Here is a 16992-nt window from a genome sequence, read left to right as displayed (position 1 = left end):
GCCAGAAGAGCAATCAATACAGAGCCTACACGCAGAGAGAACAGTCATGCTTTAACTGAAAGCATGTTCATGTCATCCCATCCTGCCAGAATCCATCAGTGAAATTAGACAAGCCCACTATTCCATAACGTGGCTAGAGGCTGGGCTGTGGGTAGGGATGGGAGGATCATCTTTAACAAACTATTACTATAAAGCTCTGAATTTAGACATACATTTTTCTTATGTGAATGGCCAATCTAGCATGGTAACCAGAAATGCTGACTTAGATCAACCAGTGAAAAGCTTTTCAGATAGTCACTATCGAAAGCAAATGATTTTTTAAGGAATCCCATGATTTCTTTGGGGTAAATACAGCTTCTCCAAGTCTTTTAGAAGAAGGTTCTTCATATGGTTCTGTAGCTGAAGGTTTCATCATGCAGTGGTCATCATTTTATGAAGAGCCTGTCCAGACTTAATTAGTCTTAACTGAACTTTGGTTAACTTAACCAACTTAGCTTTGGCTCTCTGAAAGACAAGCATGCAGTTCATTTCTGGGAATATACTAGAGGCTTTTAAATTCTGGTAAACCCTGCCAGAATTTGAGATTTTGACAGGTCCACCTCTCAAGAACCCAGAATCACCTCCACATCACAATAAGGTATAGAAAAGGGTATAAATGGGGGTTATCAGAAATCTCATGACTTGTCCATCATTCAACATTCTTCTGCTGGAAAAAGGCTTTCATTTCTCAAAAAAAAAAAAAAAAAAGACCGGATAAAAGAGTTTAGATGAAAATTGCCTGGTTTTTTTAAAAAGAAATTCCAGTGAAATCTGGATTTAAGCATAAAACTATCAATGTAATAAGGAAACAGCTAGACATGCACTAAGGATGTGAAGTTAGATCTCTGATATCAAAACTCTCTTCCTGAAGAGATTTACTAAATCAGAGAACCAACTTCACATCCTTAAGTAGGTACTTAGGGGTCAGACTTGATTTTAAGTCAACATGACTAAAATCAGCAGCTGGGAAGATGTTCCATTTTTCTACAATAGTCTTCAGACCAAAGCATGGTACTGTGGTAAGACAAGGTGAGGCAATCTAGTCCTAGCTCTGCCATTAGCTAGTGGTGTGACCTTGGGCCATAAAATGAAGAGGTTGGGTTAGATGATTCCCTAACTTCCCTACTGGTTCTAAAATCTGATACCTTTGATGGTATTCATAAATCAGGGAGAAAGGAAAGTTTTCTTTTCTAAGGTACAAAATATACACTTTCAAGTAAAGACATGTTTTGATATTTCTTCAAATCTTTTTAGCTCCTTAAAAAAAACTGGTGATTTAGCTCTTTATTTTATTTACCAGCACTAAGTGACTCAACTTATATCATTAATATGTGACCTATCTCCAAATTAATAGGCTGATTAAATTTTTAAACTTTATTTAAAAGAGTAAGTTAGGAAATCTAGATATTTCCCTTTAATCATGCACAAAATTATTTTACTTTCATTTTGATGGAAAAACCCTGCATTTCATCTTTATAACAAAATATGTATGCTCACTTTGAGGATATTATTTAACTAGATTAACAAAAGAAACTTAAAACACTGGGTTACTAATGTCAATTAACCCTTTATGCTGAGTCTACTCTAAGTACACAAAGCTCATTCCGAAGCACCACAAAAAGTTTTTTTACTCTTATTTTTGTCCTAAGCTATGCTTTCACCAATGTGTAGAACTCCTGGTGTGGAAATATCCTCCACTGATGCAGATTTGTAACTCAGCTGCAACATATCATCTTACAAAAAGCACTAAGAGGCTAAAGGATTTATCTAGGACCATACAGACAGACATGTCAGATAGAACTTGGCCCTAGCTCTTTCTGACACTAATGCTCACCATGGCCCACTGCCTCTCAGTATACTGGGCATACAAGGATGAAAAATATTAGTTTTTGTCCTACAGAGTTTACCTTCTATTCAGGAGCTACAGCATTCATTTGTTACTGCCTACCATGATTAAATACATTGTGGCATTGGCATATTGGTAGTTATTCATGCCTCAAGCAGAAACCTCTCTATACCCACATCAGGTTTTTACAAGATGGTAAGAAGGAGCTAAAGATTCAGCTGGTGAGCATCTGTTGTTACTCCACCATTTCTAGAGAAGTCAACCATTTCTAGCCTCACAATACTTCCTGGACCTTCTTACGTTGGATCATCAGAGAGGTGGGCAGCATTCCTACATTGTCACCGGTTGGTTGAGCTACCAGTCTACATTAGCCAATCAATTAAAACCACCAACAACTGTCCTTATCTCAATCATTGATTTAGCCAGTGAAATTGGTGACAAGAAGGAGCAACCTCCCCTCTCTGGTCTGATAGGCCACATAAGCATTTTGTAGGTTCAGGGCCACAGCACTAAAATCTCATCTGTTTCTGTTCCATGGGGGTCACCAAAAGGCCCAACCAGAATATCAGGATAACTACTAGGAATCTTTTTCAATAATTTGAAATTGGTTTCTTAGTCCGTGCTAACAATCAGGTAATGCTCTTTGAATGAAATGTGCAGTAATAGACCTCAACTTCTCCATCTGCAAAATGAAGGTGTTTAACTATAAGATCTTCAACGTTCTTCCATTAATCCTAAATCTTCTGATCTTAGAAAACTGTCAAGCAGGTGCTGGGGTAGTAAGTGCCTTTTCCACAATATGTCTTGTGCTCCATTCATACAGTCACTACCCTACTTCAGGCCCTTATCACCTCTCCCCTGGACTGTTACAACAGCCTTCTCATCCTATCCATCCTCCATATGGGTACCAAAGTAACTTTCCTAAAATCCCCTTCCCCCAAACAATAAACTCCAGTGGCTTTGATCTAGGAACAAATATAAAGTCTTTTGTTTAACATTTAAAGAACTTCATCCCCTGACTCCATCCCACCTTTACACTGCATGATCAAACCACAGCAGTATACTTGTTGTTCCATGCACAAAACATTCCACCTTCCCTATCCCAGCCTCAGGCCTGGAATGCTCTCTCTCCCACCTTTCACTCTCAACAAGCCTCAGCTTCCTTTAAGACTCACCTTAAGGGCTACTTCCTCCCTTTTCCTGGTCCCTGCAGTTGCTAAGTGTCATACAATCAAGGTTATCTTCCATCTACTCTACATTTATCCTCTAGGTTATGATTGATATGTGTTGTCTCCCCTATTATACTGCTAACTCTCATTCTACTACTAGACATATAGCCCAAAAAAGCCACTGATAAGAAGAAAGTCCCCAAATACACGAAAATATTTAGAACAGTGCTTTTTGTGATAGCAAAGAATTGGAAGCAAACTTCTGTTTGTTAGGGAATGGCTAAAGAAATTGTGGTATGTGAATGGAATGGAATATTACTGTGCTGTGAGAAAGGATGCATGTGATGAATACAGAGAAGCATGGGAAGATCTATATAAACTGATGCTGAGTGAAGTTAACAGAACCAGAAAACAATATTCACAGTGACTACAACAATGTAAATGGAAAGGACATTCATTCACACACACAAACATAAATGCTATAAAACTATAAAGCACAAGCATAGATCAAAAAAAAGGGGAGAAGACATCCCCACCAGACCCCTTTGCAGAGGCTGAAGGTCCAAAAGTGTTGTACATTATTTTCAAACTTTTTCAAAATATTCATCAGTTATATTGATTTTTCCCCTTCTTTTTCTGTTTGTCTTTTGAGAATACATTTATTATATATGATGACTCTCTAGGAGGAGAGAGAGATACAGGGGGAAATTATGATGCTCTAAAATAGACATCAATAAAAACTTATTTTTAAAAAATGTAAGCTCCTTGAAAACTTCTTTTTCTCTGTATCTCTAGCATTTAAAACAGTGCCTAGCACACAGTGAGTACTTAATAAATGCTTGTTGACTGAGTGACAGTGAAGGATGAAAAAGGGTAACAGTTAACTGAGTCTTGGTCTTCCTTGTATATTTATGAAACAGAAAAAGTAACCAGCTTTTCCACTTTTTCAATTACTGTAACTTCTCAACCTGGATGGAATAAGTTCAAAAAGGGAGTGGGAGGAAGAGGGAAGGAAGACATTGTTTCCTATACATGCTAAAACTATTTCTTTTAACAACCTCTTATTTCAATAATCTCTGCTCAATAAGGGTGATAAACTGATATTCACCCATTTACTAGCTTCATTTTGTTAAAAATCTCATCACTAAATATATTTCTTAGCCTGAAAGTAATACATGGTAATTACAAAGGGAATAATTGGTGGATGTCCAATCTCAGTCAATTTTTCATCTTTGGTTAAGATCTAACCACGAGATATTGTGTATGAAAACACACTGTTGATTTCCAGCTCAATGAATGAGCTCAGGAAGTGGAAGTAGAAGAAGGAGGGTCAGGGATTTGGATGAAGGAATTAAAGATGTTTGGGCTAAAAAGAGAAGCCTGAGAGTTGGGGACAGGATTGTGTTGTTCAGTCATTTAGTCTTGTCTGACTTGTCTTTCCATGGAGTTTTCTTGGCAAAGATACTGGAGAGGTTTGCCATTTCCTTCTCCAGTGAATCAAGGTAAATAGAAGTTAAGTGACTTGCCCAGGGTCACACTAAGTATCTGAGACCAGATTTGAACTCAAGTCTTTCTACTCCCCATCTGATCAGTTCTCTGAAATGCCTATGGCATTCCTTTCTTTTCCATAATCTGCTCCAATACCCAGGTTTGGGCTCTTATCATTTTGTGCCTAGACTACTGTAACTGATCTCCATGAATCCAATCACTTTCCTCCATACCCCACAAACTACTGCCAAATTAATCTTCCTAAAACACTTGCAATATTCCACATAACATCCCTGTCAAAAACCCTTGATTTCTTCCAACTGCTAGATTCCAAGCTTAGTTCAAATCCTACATTCAACATTTGCTGACTGTGTGGCCCTAGGCAAGTCATTTAACTTTTCTGTACCTGTTTCTCCATTTATAAAATGATGGAATTGGCCTTGAAGGTCCTTTCCAGCTCTCAATCCATAATCTGGTGAATGCTGGATGTCTCCCACGCGGACATTCTATAGCACCTCACTCAACATATATACCTACCCCTCCTTCTGACTTCCCTATTTCTTTTGAAGGTACTATCACCATTAAATAAAAGGGCTATTTTTTAAAAATAGCCAATAAAATTATCTAATATCCCCATATTTTTCTTTCCAGACTTGTGATTATACCGGAATGGCAACTCCCTCCACCAATGAGCACTCACAGGTTGAGACCATGATCACACAATTGGTACATATCTGAAGCCAGCCCTCTCTCCTCTCACATGATTCCTAAATATTGGGTTTGAATGATAACACTGTGAAAGAAGGAAGTTTCCTTTCATCCTTAAATGGATATCTACTGATATGAATACTTTTGCATACTGTCCTCGAAGACTTCACAGGGTGCGTCCACCCAGTGGATCAGGGACTTTCCTTGAATCTTCCTGATGCTAGAAGAATTATCAATGGAGTATCCAGACTGCTCCCTGGTCATCTCTTGCTCTCAGTATGTAATGTGCCAAATTTTCTTGTCATATATTTTTCTAATGATATCTTTTATGCCATTTCTGTATTCCAATTCCTTGTTTATAAGGAGCTACAATCTATTCCCACCCACCTCCATCATCCTTTGGGTGAATCTCCATTTTAATTCTTGAGAAACTGTGGGAGTCCATGGAATTGACAACTTTGTGGAACTTTTGCCCAAATATACAAACTCTCTTTGATACCTGCTTTGGGCCTTGCAGGAAAACTAAGAGGTGAAGGGGAAGGGAACAAGAATATTTATTAAATGCACTGTGCTAAGTGCTTTTACAGATATGACTTCATTTGAATCCAACAATGAGCCTATATTTAAGCTTCATTCCTATATGTAACCCTGGGCTTGGATGTCAATACCAACTAGAGTTGTCCACGGATAATGAACCTTCTCTTTCATTTCTTACAAATTTACTTTATGAGTAAGGAAATAAAAAGAAGTGGGGCATTCAGTGTAGAAACAAAAGTCAGGATCTCTCTCTTCCTGGACCTGGGAGGTTTGGTATCACATCGTAAGAACTGCTTCAGAAGAACATATATCCCATTCCAGCTTTCACAAAAGTGGGTTTTTTTCACCCAACTGTAATTTCCTTTCTATGGAACAATTCTGTGAGGATTTTAATGAGCTCACAATAAAGTTAATCTGAAGGCAAAATTCTCAAGTATTCATCTCCTGGCAATTGGGAAATGGTCCTGTGAATTCAACACTGTTCCCAGAAGCCTTCTTACAATATTATTTTATCTTAAAAAATACAGGAGGAAACTGTATCTAGGATATCAATCCGGACTTTGTACAAACAAGGGGGGGGGGGCAGGTGGAGAATTTAATAAACTAAGGCTAAGTTGAAAAGTGGATTTCAAATGGGCATCTGATGCATCCATGGGTCTGAGTAAAATACTCCCTATGCCTGATTTGTCAAGTGGATGTGGTTATGTGAGGTTTATTCCTTAAAGTGGAAGACAGACTCGCTGCACTGACTCTCAGTCCCAAGTCAGAAGACCAGTGGTTCAAGGTCTCAAAAAAGGCTCCAAAAAAGAGCTGTATTCAAAGGCATTCAGAGGACTTAGAACTTAAAGGCACTCTTGGGAGACCATCTAGTCTAACCTTTTTTTTGCTTCATGGACCCCTTTTGCAATCTGTGAAGACTTGGGATACACATCATACAATCACATTTTTAAATGCATAACATAAAACACATAGCATTACAACAGAAGCCAATTATATTAAATATAGTTATCAAAATATTTTCAAAAACAAGGTCATGGACACCAAGCTGAAACCTCTTGATCAAGTCTAATCCCTTCATTTTACAGATGAAGAAATTAAGGCCCAGAGAGGGGGGCTGGGGCTATATGTCAAGGTCATAGAGGCATCTGGATATACAAATTCTATGACTTTAAGTTCATTCAATCTGAGGGTCTAACGGAAGTCCTTTAAAGACAAGAAGGAGCAGAGGAATGATAATGAAGTATATCAGTTTTTGAAGTATTTTGAATTACAGTTATTTATAGGTCATGGTTAAGGAATTGTTAAAAAATATTCAATTTCTGTTCACTGGGATGTATAAACTCATAATATCCATCAACAAAAATAATTTACATTACAAACCTATTTTGTTGATACACGCTACTGTGTATCAACCTGATGAATAAGTGTAGGCAGAATTAGCGAAAGCAATGAGTAGGCATGTGACTAAACATGGTAAGTACACATCAATACAAGAAGATGTAAAAGTAGGCTTGGTACTGGTCCCTAGAAAACATTATACTTGGAGAGAGAGAGAGAGAGAGAGAGAGAGAGAGAGAGAGAGAGAGAGAGAGAGAGAGAGAGAGAGAGAGAGAGTGTGTGTGTGTGTGTGTGTGTGTGTCTGTGTGTGTAAATGAAGGAAAACACAACAGCAATCACACTGCATGTAAAAGTAAGACAAAGACAATACCTAATACATGACTGCATGAAGTATTTATTAAGTGCCTACTAGGTGCAGAGCACTGTGCTAAGAGCTGGGCATATAAACAGAACAGTCAGACAGCCCCTGCTCTCACAGAGCTCACACTGTAATGGGGGAGACAGTACCTAGGGAAGGTTCCTAATACAAGTCAGATGGCAAAGCTGGTAAGGCCTTTTCTTTTAATATCATTTCTACTAATAAAATCCTACCAGATTCTGATATTGAACCATTTGACAAGGTCAAGGACTTTGGTGGCAAGTTTTCTTTTCTGGATCTTCAGTAAGCTATGGCTGTCTGTAGGCCCTTACAGGACCAGTGGCCAGGCAGCTTATCCCCATGGGTTTGCTTCCCAGGATGACAGCAAAGGGTACTGAGCCAGAAACCTCACTATTCCAAAGTCTCTTGGCTTTAGGGTCCTTGACTGTCTCCATTAGTGATTTAGGGAAGATGGTGGCCAAGGTGGAGGTGGTGGTGGGTTTGACCTGCCCAGCACATGCTGTCTAAGCTAGAAGCAATACAGATGGGCAGAGATGGCTGTGGGAGAGAGGGTACTGCGACTCCTAGGGCTCCTGACTATCTGCCTATTGGAGGCAGCTGGTCAGCAATTGTTGCAGGTGGTGATGAGAAAGGTGGGCTCCCTATCAGTGATAAATTTTCTTCTCAACAATGGTTGTGGGGGCTAAGCTGGAAATAGTGCTGGTAGTTTGGAGGGCACTGCTATGCCAAAGCCTCTAGGATGTTCTCATCAGGGTATGAGGGGGGATGGTGGTCAAGGCAGTGGTGGTTGGTTTGACCAACCTGGCATATGCTACCTCCTATCTCTCCTTCATGATCCTCTGCTGACCCAGCTAGGCTGGCTTTCCTTCCCTGTGTTGGGCAGTTGGTTGGTAGCTGGTGGGGACAGTTGGACCCTTCTCCATAGGAGTTTCTTCCCAGGATGATGCCTGTAAGGGTTGAGCTGGAAGCAAGAATGTTAGTCTGGGGGTGCTGCTACTCCTAGGGCTCCTGGCCCTAGATGCCTATTACTGGCAGTTGAACAGCAGCTCCTTTTCTACAATGATTTCTCCTGGCTGCAGCAGCTGCATTGGAAGCAGGTCTGGTGGTCAAGAAGGCACTGTTATTCCCAAGACTCTTGGGCAGCATTCTGGACTGACTCCATCAGGGTCCAAGGGATAATGATGGTCAAGATGGAGGTGCTAGATTTGACTTGCCTGGCACATGCTACCCTCCTGTCTCTCCCTCAGGTATCTGGCTGCTTCAGCTAGGATCTAACAACATATTTGCCTCAGACTGCAATATCAACAGAGGTTACATTTATATATAATCTGCATAGTACAGGTCATTCATTCCAGCATCAGGCATGGCTTAGCTCAATGAGTAGCCACTTCTCCCATCTTTACTTCAGCCTTTGGTCACTAGCCAAGTAGACATGCTATTTTTCCTGGCATTCCCTGAACCAGTGAATGACCCAGGCTAACTATCAGCCTCCACAGGCCTGATGGCCTTTAATGAAAAGAATAATAGCTAGCATGTCTATATCTATCTATCATATATACATACGTACATATATATGGGGGATATTGCTTTAAGAGTTATAAACATGTGATTCTCACAACAGCCAGGGAGGTAGGTGCTATTATTATTCCCATTCTACAGATGAAAAAACTTATACACAGAGAAGTTATGACTTAACCAGGTTCACACTACCAGTGTCTGAAGCGGGATTTGAACTCAGGTTCTATCCAACAAATCCTACAATCACTGCACCACCTAGTTCCCTTTAATCCCAATCCTGAGTTATGAAAAGGTCAGGTTAACCATCACAAGTTCCAGGCTCTGCACATGCCTTCTTTTCCTTAAGTATCTACACAACTTGAGTATTAGGCAAGAAAGGAGACACCTAAGGACTCAGCCCTATCCTGCCTCTTCCCCTTATTGGAGCAAGAGTCACCCTGGAACTGGGATGGACTGTGGTTAAGTTTCCAGATTCTCCCATGGGCACTAATACTTAATTTCTTGCTCACCTAAATCATTAGCCTTATTAGAAATCTTCACAACTGATAAGCAGGCACATCTCCAAGTCTGCTTGGCTGACTCTCCCTCACTCCTTTCCTCAGTTTTACATGTAATATGAATGTTAACACCCCAAGAGGAAATAGGTAGTTACAATGCACTGTCTTTGTAGAATCCCAATCATTTCCTGGGGCCATTTTCTAGACTGCCAGGTTGCCTAAGTTTTCAATTGATTGGTACGGGATGGCTTTTCATACACTTCCTATCTTGTGTGTTCCCTACACGACTATCAAGAGGTGAATCTTGACAATGAATTCAGGAATCATGTCATTCCTGGTCTAGATCAGAGATGTCCTGAGCTGAGGTCAGAGTTGGGTGTTAAGACTTCTTTCAGCTGATTTCTCAACTAAGAGATATGATGGATAAAGGTCTTTATATACACTCCATCATCTGAGACTCCAAAGCACACACCAAGAAGCAAGTATGGCTGTTACTCAAACTTCAAGACGCATGGAGTAATGCAAGTGTGGCATTACACTTGGTGTCCTAGAAAAGTTACAGTGATAGAACTGAGGGTCCCTGGCATGATCAGTAAGGCCTTGGGTCTGGCCTCCCTGAGGGAAAAAATGGGTGGTTCTCTTGACCTCTTGGTTCCTGTCAAGGCTCATACTGCCTTAAATGATTTGCTTACCAAATGTCTACTTTGATCAGAGTGGATCCTGGCAAGGAAACCATATACACAGAAACACCTGGCCCACAACACCTAAGTAACTGTAGAAGCTTTCTGTTTTCAGCTTGGATATACCTGTGCATCCTGGGTAAAACAGTTCACTCCCAACAGGATGCTGCTTCTATTCTTCCTATCTCATCACAGGGATAGAATGGCCATATACACAAGCTTGAACAGCTTGCTGGTACTAAACCCCCCAAACATATGGTACAAGTTGGTAGCAACATGACTGATGTGAAAATGTGCTTAATAGGAATGCATGTGTAGAACCCATATAAGATTGCATGCCGTCTTGGGGACAGAGGAGGAGAAAATTTGGAACTCATCGAAGTGATTGTTGAAAACTGCAAAGAAATAAATTATTAAATTTGGGGGAAAAAGAGAAAAAAATAAAATTTGAAACAAAGGCTTGGGAGTAAAGAATTATAAGTAACTAAGAAGAAAAGTAACATACCTTACCCAAGGAATGGAATCCCTAAAAATCAAAATAGACCAAATAAATCAATGACTCCATGACACATCAAGAAATGTTAGAACAAAATCAAAAGATTTCAAAAAGCAGAAGAAACTGTAAGATATCTGTTATCAGAAACAACTGACCTGGAAAACAGGTCAAAGAGTGTGAATGTAATTTTCTTTGGATTCCCTGAAAATCACATTAAAAAAAAATAAAGCCAGGAAACTGTATTTCAAGATATCATCAATGAAAACTGTCCAGATCTATCAGAATCTGAAGGCAAATTAACTGAAAGAATCCATTGATCACTTCCTGAAAGGAACTTTAAGAGGAAAAGTTCCAGAAATGCCCTACCCCAAATTCAAAGGTCATGGGTCAGAGAAAAAATATATGACAAGCATCCTGAGAGCACCAAAGAACTACAGTGAGGATCACATAAGATCTGACAGCTTATACAAAAAAAAAAGATCTTGGAATACAATATTCTAAAAGACAAAAGAAATAGGCTTACAATCAAGTATAATTTGACCTGTAACAGTGAGTATAATCTGAGGGAGGAGTAAAATGGACATTGAATAGAAGAGTTAAATAATATAATCAGGGGCTGGGCTGGTTATTTTCCAAGTGTTTGAGAAAAATGAGAAAGAAAGATAGAAGAGAAATACTAGCATAGAAAAGAGGAAGGAGGGGGCAGAATTTGCTATTTTTCATTATCAGAGAGAATGAGAAGAAAATATAAATACAGTAGAAGGGATGAGGGGAGGGAATGGGCACTTACCTGAAATGGTCACATTTCACATGCACACAGAGTTCAGTGTAAAAATGCATTAAAGTAAACAAGGAAACAACCAGGGTAAAAGAAAATAATTATGAGGGAGAGTAATAAAGGAAAGAAATAGTCGTAAACAAAATAAACTTCTTTATCCTGAAGGATTAAAAAGGGAGGAAGCAAAACAAAGAATCCAAGGGAGGTGGTACAAAAATGTGGCATATGAATTAATGGAATATTGTTACTGCACTGTAAGAAGTGACAACAGACAATTTCCAAGAATCCTAGGAAGGATGAACTGATGCAGAGTGGACAGAACCATAAGAACAATGTATATAATAAAGACAGTAATGTCAAGAAAACTGCTTTGGAAGACTTAAGGATGTTGATCGATGCAATGACCAGGCTCCCACTTCCAGAGGATACGTGAAGAAGCAAGCTCTCCACCTTAGGACAGAGAAGTGGAAGACAACAAGGTGAGGAAGGAGGCATACATTTCTCTATCAATTTGTGCTTGACAGAATGTTTTGTTTGTTATTCCTGGTTCAGATGGAGAGAGTAGCAATAGTGATGCCAAGAAACGGTGGGAGGGGAGTCAAAAAGAGAAAGGGGGAGAATGGGGAAAAGGCAAAGGCAAAAGAGAAAGACAGGGGAAGGGGAAGAGAGAGCACGTCATTGTAATATCGCTTTAATGCACAGAGAACAAAGTACAGTCAAGCAAGACAATTTTTGAAGTGATGGGTAGAATCGGGTACTTTTAAAAATAACAAGCTGTATGAAAACAGAGCTTCAGAGTTTCACATTGAATTCTTCTTGTATTCTACTGTGTATTTGGAGAATTTTTTCTAGTGTTTATGGGCAGAATTTTAAAATAAAAAGGAATGAGTTGACTGGATCATGGGGCCACTCACCTCACCGCCACTGTAAAGCCTAGGCTAACACTCCCTTCCTCTGCCACTATATTTTCCCCAACCGGTAGCACCCTTCTGGACTTGCCCATCATGCCCCAGCAACCTCTTCCTCCTGCAAGATCAGATCAGCCTTGGTGTACTCACCCCTGGTTCAATACACTGTCCCTGAAGTTCCTCTGCTTGGGGGGGAGGGATGGGGTGGAACAGAGAGCCCTTCCCAAAACCTTCATTTAAAGAGAGTGCCCAGGTCAGCCATTTCTTCATATCCCATCCAGCAGTGCTCCTGGATTTCACCACCATGCTCCTGCCAGGTACCTCCCCTATCTACCTCTCCTCCTTTTCAGCTTCCTTTTGTGTACTGTCTTCTTTCATTAAACTATAAATTCTTTGAGCTTAGGAACTTCTCTTTTATTTATATTTCTAGCAATCTGGACAGCACCTGGCATAGTACATAATATGTACTTAATAAATTATGTTATCTACACTTAATAAAATATAAGCTTCTTGAGCACAGAGTGAAGGCCTCCACCTTTGTTTTTCTGTCTTCTGCACAGGGTCTGGCATGCTGTAGGTACTTGATAAATGCCTTTCCATTCACTCATTTCATAAGGCATGTTCATTCAATGGCCTCATCTCCAAGATCATGAAGTGTAAGTGTACCTTGAACTATCAGCCCTCCACATAATTTAAGGTACATATCCTTGTTCTAAAGAATCAACGTCTGAAGTGTACATTTTGGCATATAGTCACATGTACACAGTGATACCACAGATAGCCACACATAAACACGCCACCATACCATAACTATTTGAAAGCAACTGGCCTAGCATATTTTTTCCAAATGTCAAGAAACCATACTGTCCAAACAGTTTCAAAAGTACCAAGGCATCTCAAATGAGAAAACACCCAGGGGTACGCTAGCTTCCATGCAGGTCTCTCCCTGCCCAACAAAAGCTACTGTGGCTTCAAGATACTCTATGCACTACAGCCTCTAATATTATTTTCATCTTTTCAGTGAAACAAAAGACACAAAGGGCTCATTTATTTTATTTAGTACAATAAAATAATGGCAAGATAAGTAATATTAGAGTACCATCTTCATAAACATAGAGGATATTCCCTAGAAACACATGCATTCTCAATGATGTGCACACATGCATGAAGGAGCTCCTATAACCATGGGAAATCACCATGCCCTTCTGTATGGGCAGCACAGTGGGCAGCACAGAGTGGACAGCATATAGAGCGGAGCTCCTGAGCAACAGCACTCACCAAAAGGCACTGGGGCTCCTGTACTTGGAGCAACACAATGGCAGAAGCATTCTTGCTCAGACACCTGCAGGATGGCATTGGCAGGCTGCAAGAGTGGAGGGGGGAGTGCGTGGGCAACATCCACTTGAGGAGGGGCACACAGCTGGGCAGGCAGGATGAGCACAGGTTGCACACAGTGCTGTGCTCTCACAACAAAGCACTCATAGAGGGGCATGCACATGGCCATGGAGCATGCAGGACAGGGCCCTTGTATGGAGGAAGGCCTACAGGGCTGGGCAGCAGAAGAAGCTGGGCTTCCATATTGTGGAGGAGCACCCACTTCGCCAGCTATCACGGGGACCTCCCAAACAGCAATAGCAGTGGAGATGCAGACATATTGCCAAGCAAGACATGGATCACCATATATACATGGAATAGCTCTAGGCCAGGGGACACATACCTGGAAGCACTCAGGCAGAAGCAAACAGGGGGGAGGAAAGGTGGGCACACAGCATACAGTGGGCAGCACGCACATAGGCAGCACAGGAGGCGGGGGAGCCACCTCGACTGGCACCAAAAGGAAAGGACCTGAAGGGCCCACACATACAGCAGGCATTTGGAAGGACATAGCTGTCGGGCTATGTGTTACCAGCACACACAGATAGAAAAGGAACGTTGTACCTCACACCCTGCAAGCCTATCAATGTTTTCAGACGTCTGTGAACTGCTCCAGTTGTCTGCTCCTCTGGTCTTGAAAGGTATATAATCTTTGCTGAACTCGGTGCTCCAGTGATACGACGTAGTTCCTAGGCAGAGCTCTGCTGGGTATGAAGGAGAGCAAAGAGTTTGTCCCTGGTCCCGGTTTCCAGGCCTCAGCCAGACTCCTCAGCTGAGGTGTTAAGTCATCCCCAGGAGAAGAGTGGGCTCTGCCATCAGTGTCTCTGAGCCGAGAGCCCAGACACCAGACTAAGAAGAAATCCTTAGTTGCTTTCTCTCCACTAGGAAAGAAAGTTGTCCCTTCCCTCAGTCTACAAAGTCCCTACATGGGGCTTTGAGAATCTTTGCCTTCAGGGGTCAACCTCTCTGAAAGTATAGACTAAGCAGCCAGGTGGAGCCCACAGGATTTACAAGTCTGTTTGGGAACCTAGGGCCAAGGACAATGTCTCTGTCACAAGCACCTATCTGACTCAGGGTTAAAAAAATCCCTTTCTGCCTTTCACAGTCAATTGTGGACTGGCATCCTGAAGACCTTCCCCCTCCCCTGCCCAAACAATCTTTGCCACCAGGAGCCAAGTTATTTTTTTTCCTTTTTTGAAATAGCAAGCAGTAGTTAGCCTAAGATTCCATAGGCAGTTACTCTCTCTTGGAACCTTTCTGCACCGTACATGGAGTAATGTTTCTGTCCAAAACCTTTATCTGACTGGGATTATAAAATCCCCTCCAACTTTCATTAAGCCCCAAGAGCTACCCTGAACCCCTTGAAAACCATTTTAGGGGCTACTTTTCCAAAACCACCCTGGTCTAGGTCTCAGGTCCTGTTTTTCTTAAGTTCTTCCCACCAAGATCCACTGGTCTCCCAAGCAAATGAAAGAGAGGGAAAGACACTGAGTATTTTTAAAGATCTAGGTGGATAGGAGAGAAAATATGATCCTCTATTTCAATCCCTTCTTCCAAATTCCCACCTTTTTAAGGAATCCATGTGTGGCAGCAAGCCTCTGAGGCTTGGAGCAACCCTAGGTAAGGAGAGAGTGCAGGAATATCACAGTGACCAAGGGGTTAAGTTGGCTGGTGGGGAGCCTTGAACAAGAATGTTCAAGGACAGCAACCCTAAAAATGTACCTGGTAGCTTATGTAAAGCTGGGTTAGGGTGACACCAGGACTGCTGAGACCCATGGGTTCTTATTGATAAAATGGGGGATTGCAAAGAACTGGAAACTGAGGGGATGCCCATCCATTGGGGAAAGTTGTGGTACATGAATGTAATGGAATACTATTGTGTTATAAGAAATGATGAGCAGGCAGATTTCAGAAAAACCTGGGAAGATTTTCTTGAACTGATGCTGAACGAAGTGAGCAAAACCAGGAGAACATTGTACACAGCAACAGCAACACTGCTCAGTGATTAACTATGATAGATTTAACTCGTCTCAGCTACAGTGATCCAAGACAACTCCAAAAAAACATAATGGAAAATGCTAACCACATCCAGAGAAAGAACTATGAAGTCTAAATGCAGATTGAAGCATACGTACTACTTTCACTTTCTTTTTGTTTTTTCTCTCTCATGGTTTTCCCCTTTTGTTCTGATTCTTCTTTCATAATGTGACTAATGTAGAAATATGTTTGGCATGATTGTACATAAATGGTCAATATGAGATTGCTGTCTGGGGAGAGAGCAGGGAAGGATGGGAGGGAAAAAAATTTGGAACTCAAAATTTTATAAAAATAAATGCTGAAAACTGTCTTTACATGTAATTGGGAAAAAATAAAATACTATCAATTTTTTTTGAAAGGGAGGGAGGGAATAAAAAAGAAATTAACATGACAGTTTTGCATATTTGAAAGTTATGCTTTGATTAAAAGTTTCATGTACTATGTTATGGAAATGTGTGTTTTATTCCATCAATCTGAAAAAGAAAAGTAGGAGCAAAAGTCCCAAGGATAGGGGGAGAGAGGACGAGGAAAGAAATATCAGGGATCTCAGGCCCTGGTTTGGCAGAAAGAGATTTTTTCATGGGAAACATTAAAAGTAGAGCAATATAACTCTTTTGCAGAGGTGGTGGTGGGGAAATGCTTATATAACATTGCATAAAATGGAGGATTTGGTTGATGTGTTCCTTAGTTTTTTTGAATTCTTCTCTTCGATGGTCTTTTAAAAATAAAGGACGGCTCTCTGGGAAGGCATGACTGAGGGAGGATACACTGGAAAATGTAGATGATATTAAAACAAAAGATATCAATAAAAACCATTTAAAATGTTAGCAATAGATAAACAATACAGTCTCTTTTCCGTGTTTGTAGGGAGGCTTAATTTTAGTTTGTTTTTAAATATGTGTGTATACCACCACCACCAGAAAATCACAGAGGTCACTCCAAAATCCTACAAAGAAGACCTCAGAAAGTCATTGAGAACAAGTGTGTGTGCAACCATACCTCTCCTGTCACTTAACTGCGTTTGAAACACGACCATGTGCATTAACTAACATAGGTGCACCATTATCCATTCTACTGACCATCAATTTTCCTATTGTTTTTGGCTTTTGGGGGGAGGGTCAGGTCCTTGATTCCCTCAGTGTGGATGCCTGAGCAACTCTCCTGTGTAACTTCAGAGTCGTGGAGAGTTCCCTGGGGCTC

General features: G+C 40.8%; 1 protein-coding gene across 8 annotated transcripts in view; it reads right to left on the bottom strand.

The window, feature by feature from the left end:
* Positions 1–16992, bottom strand: part of FHL1 (four and a half LIM domains 1) — a 98525-nt gene that overhangs the window by 74241 nt on the left and 7292 nt on the right. For 3 of the 8 annotated variants that reach the window (XM_072626668.1, XM_072626669.1, XM_072626666.1), the window contains exon 2: positions 14320–14456. The exons of 1 other annotated variant lie outside the window; for it this stretch is intronic. The gene's annotated coding sequence lies outside the window, so the exon portion shown is untranslated. Of the gene's footprint in view, positions 1–14319; positions 14460–16992 lie in introns of all 8 variants that reach the window. 4 more of the 8 variants (XM_072626672.1, XM_072626667.1, XM_072626677.1 and 1 more) reach the window with 3 other exon arrangements.

The sequence above is a fragment of the Notamacropus eugenii genome, chromosome X (assembly GCF_028372415.1).
Source record: "Notamacropus eugenii isolate mMacEug1 chromosome X, mMacEug1.pri_v2, whole genome shotgun sequence".
Classification (NCBI taxonomy): Eukaryota; Metazoa; Chordata; class Mammalia; order Diprotodontia; family Macropodidae; genus Notamacropus; species Notamacropus eugenii.
Note: the sequence above shows the minus strand (reverse complement) of the source record. Positions and strands in the feature narration are given on the sequence as shown.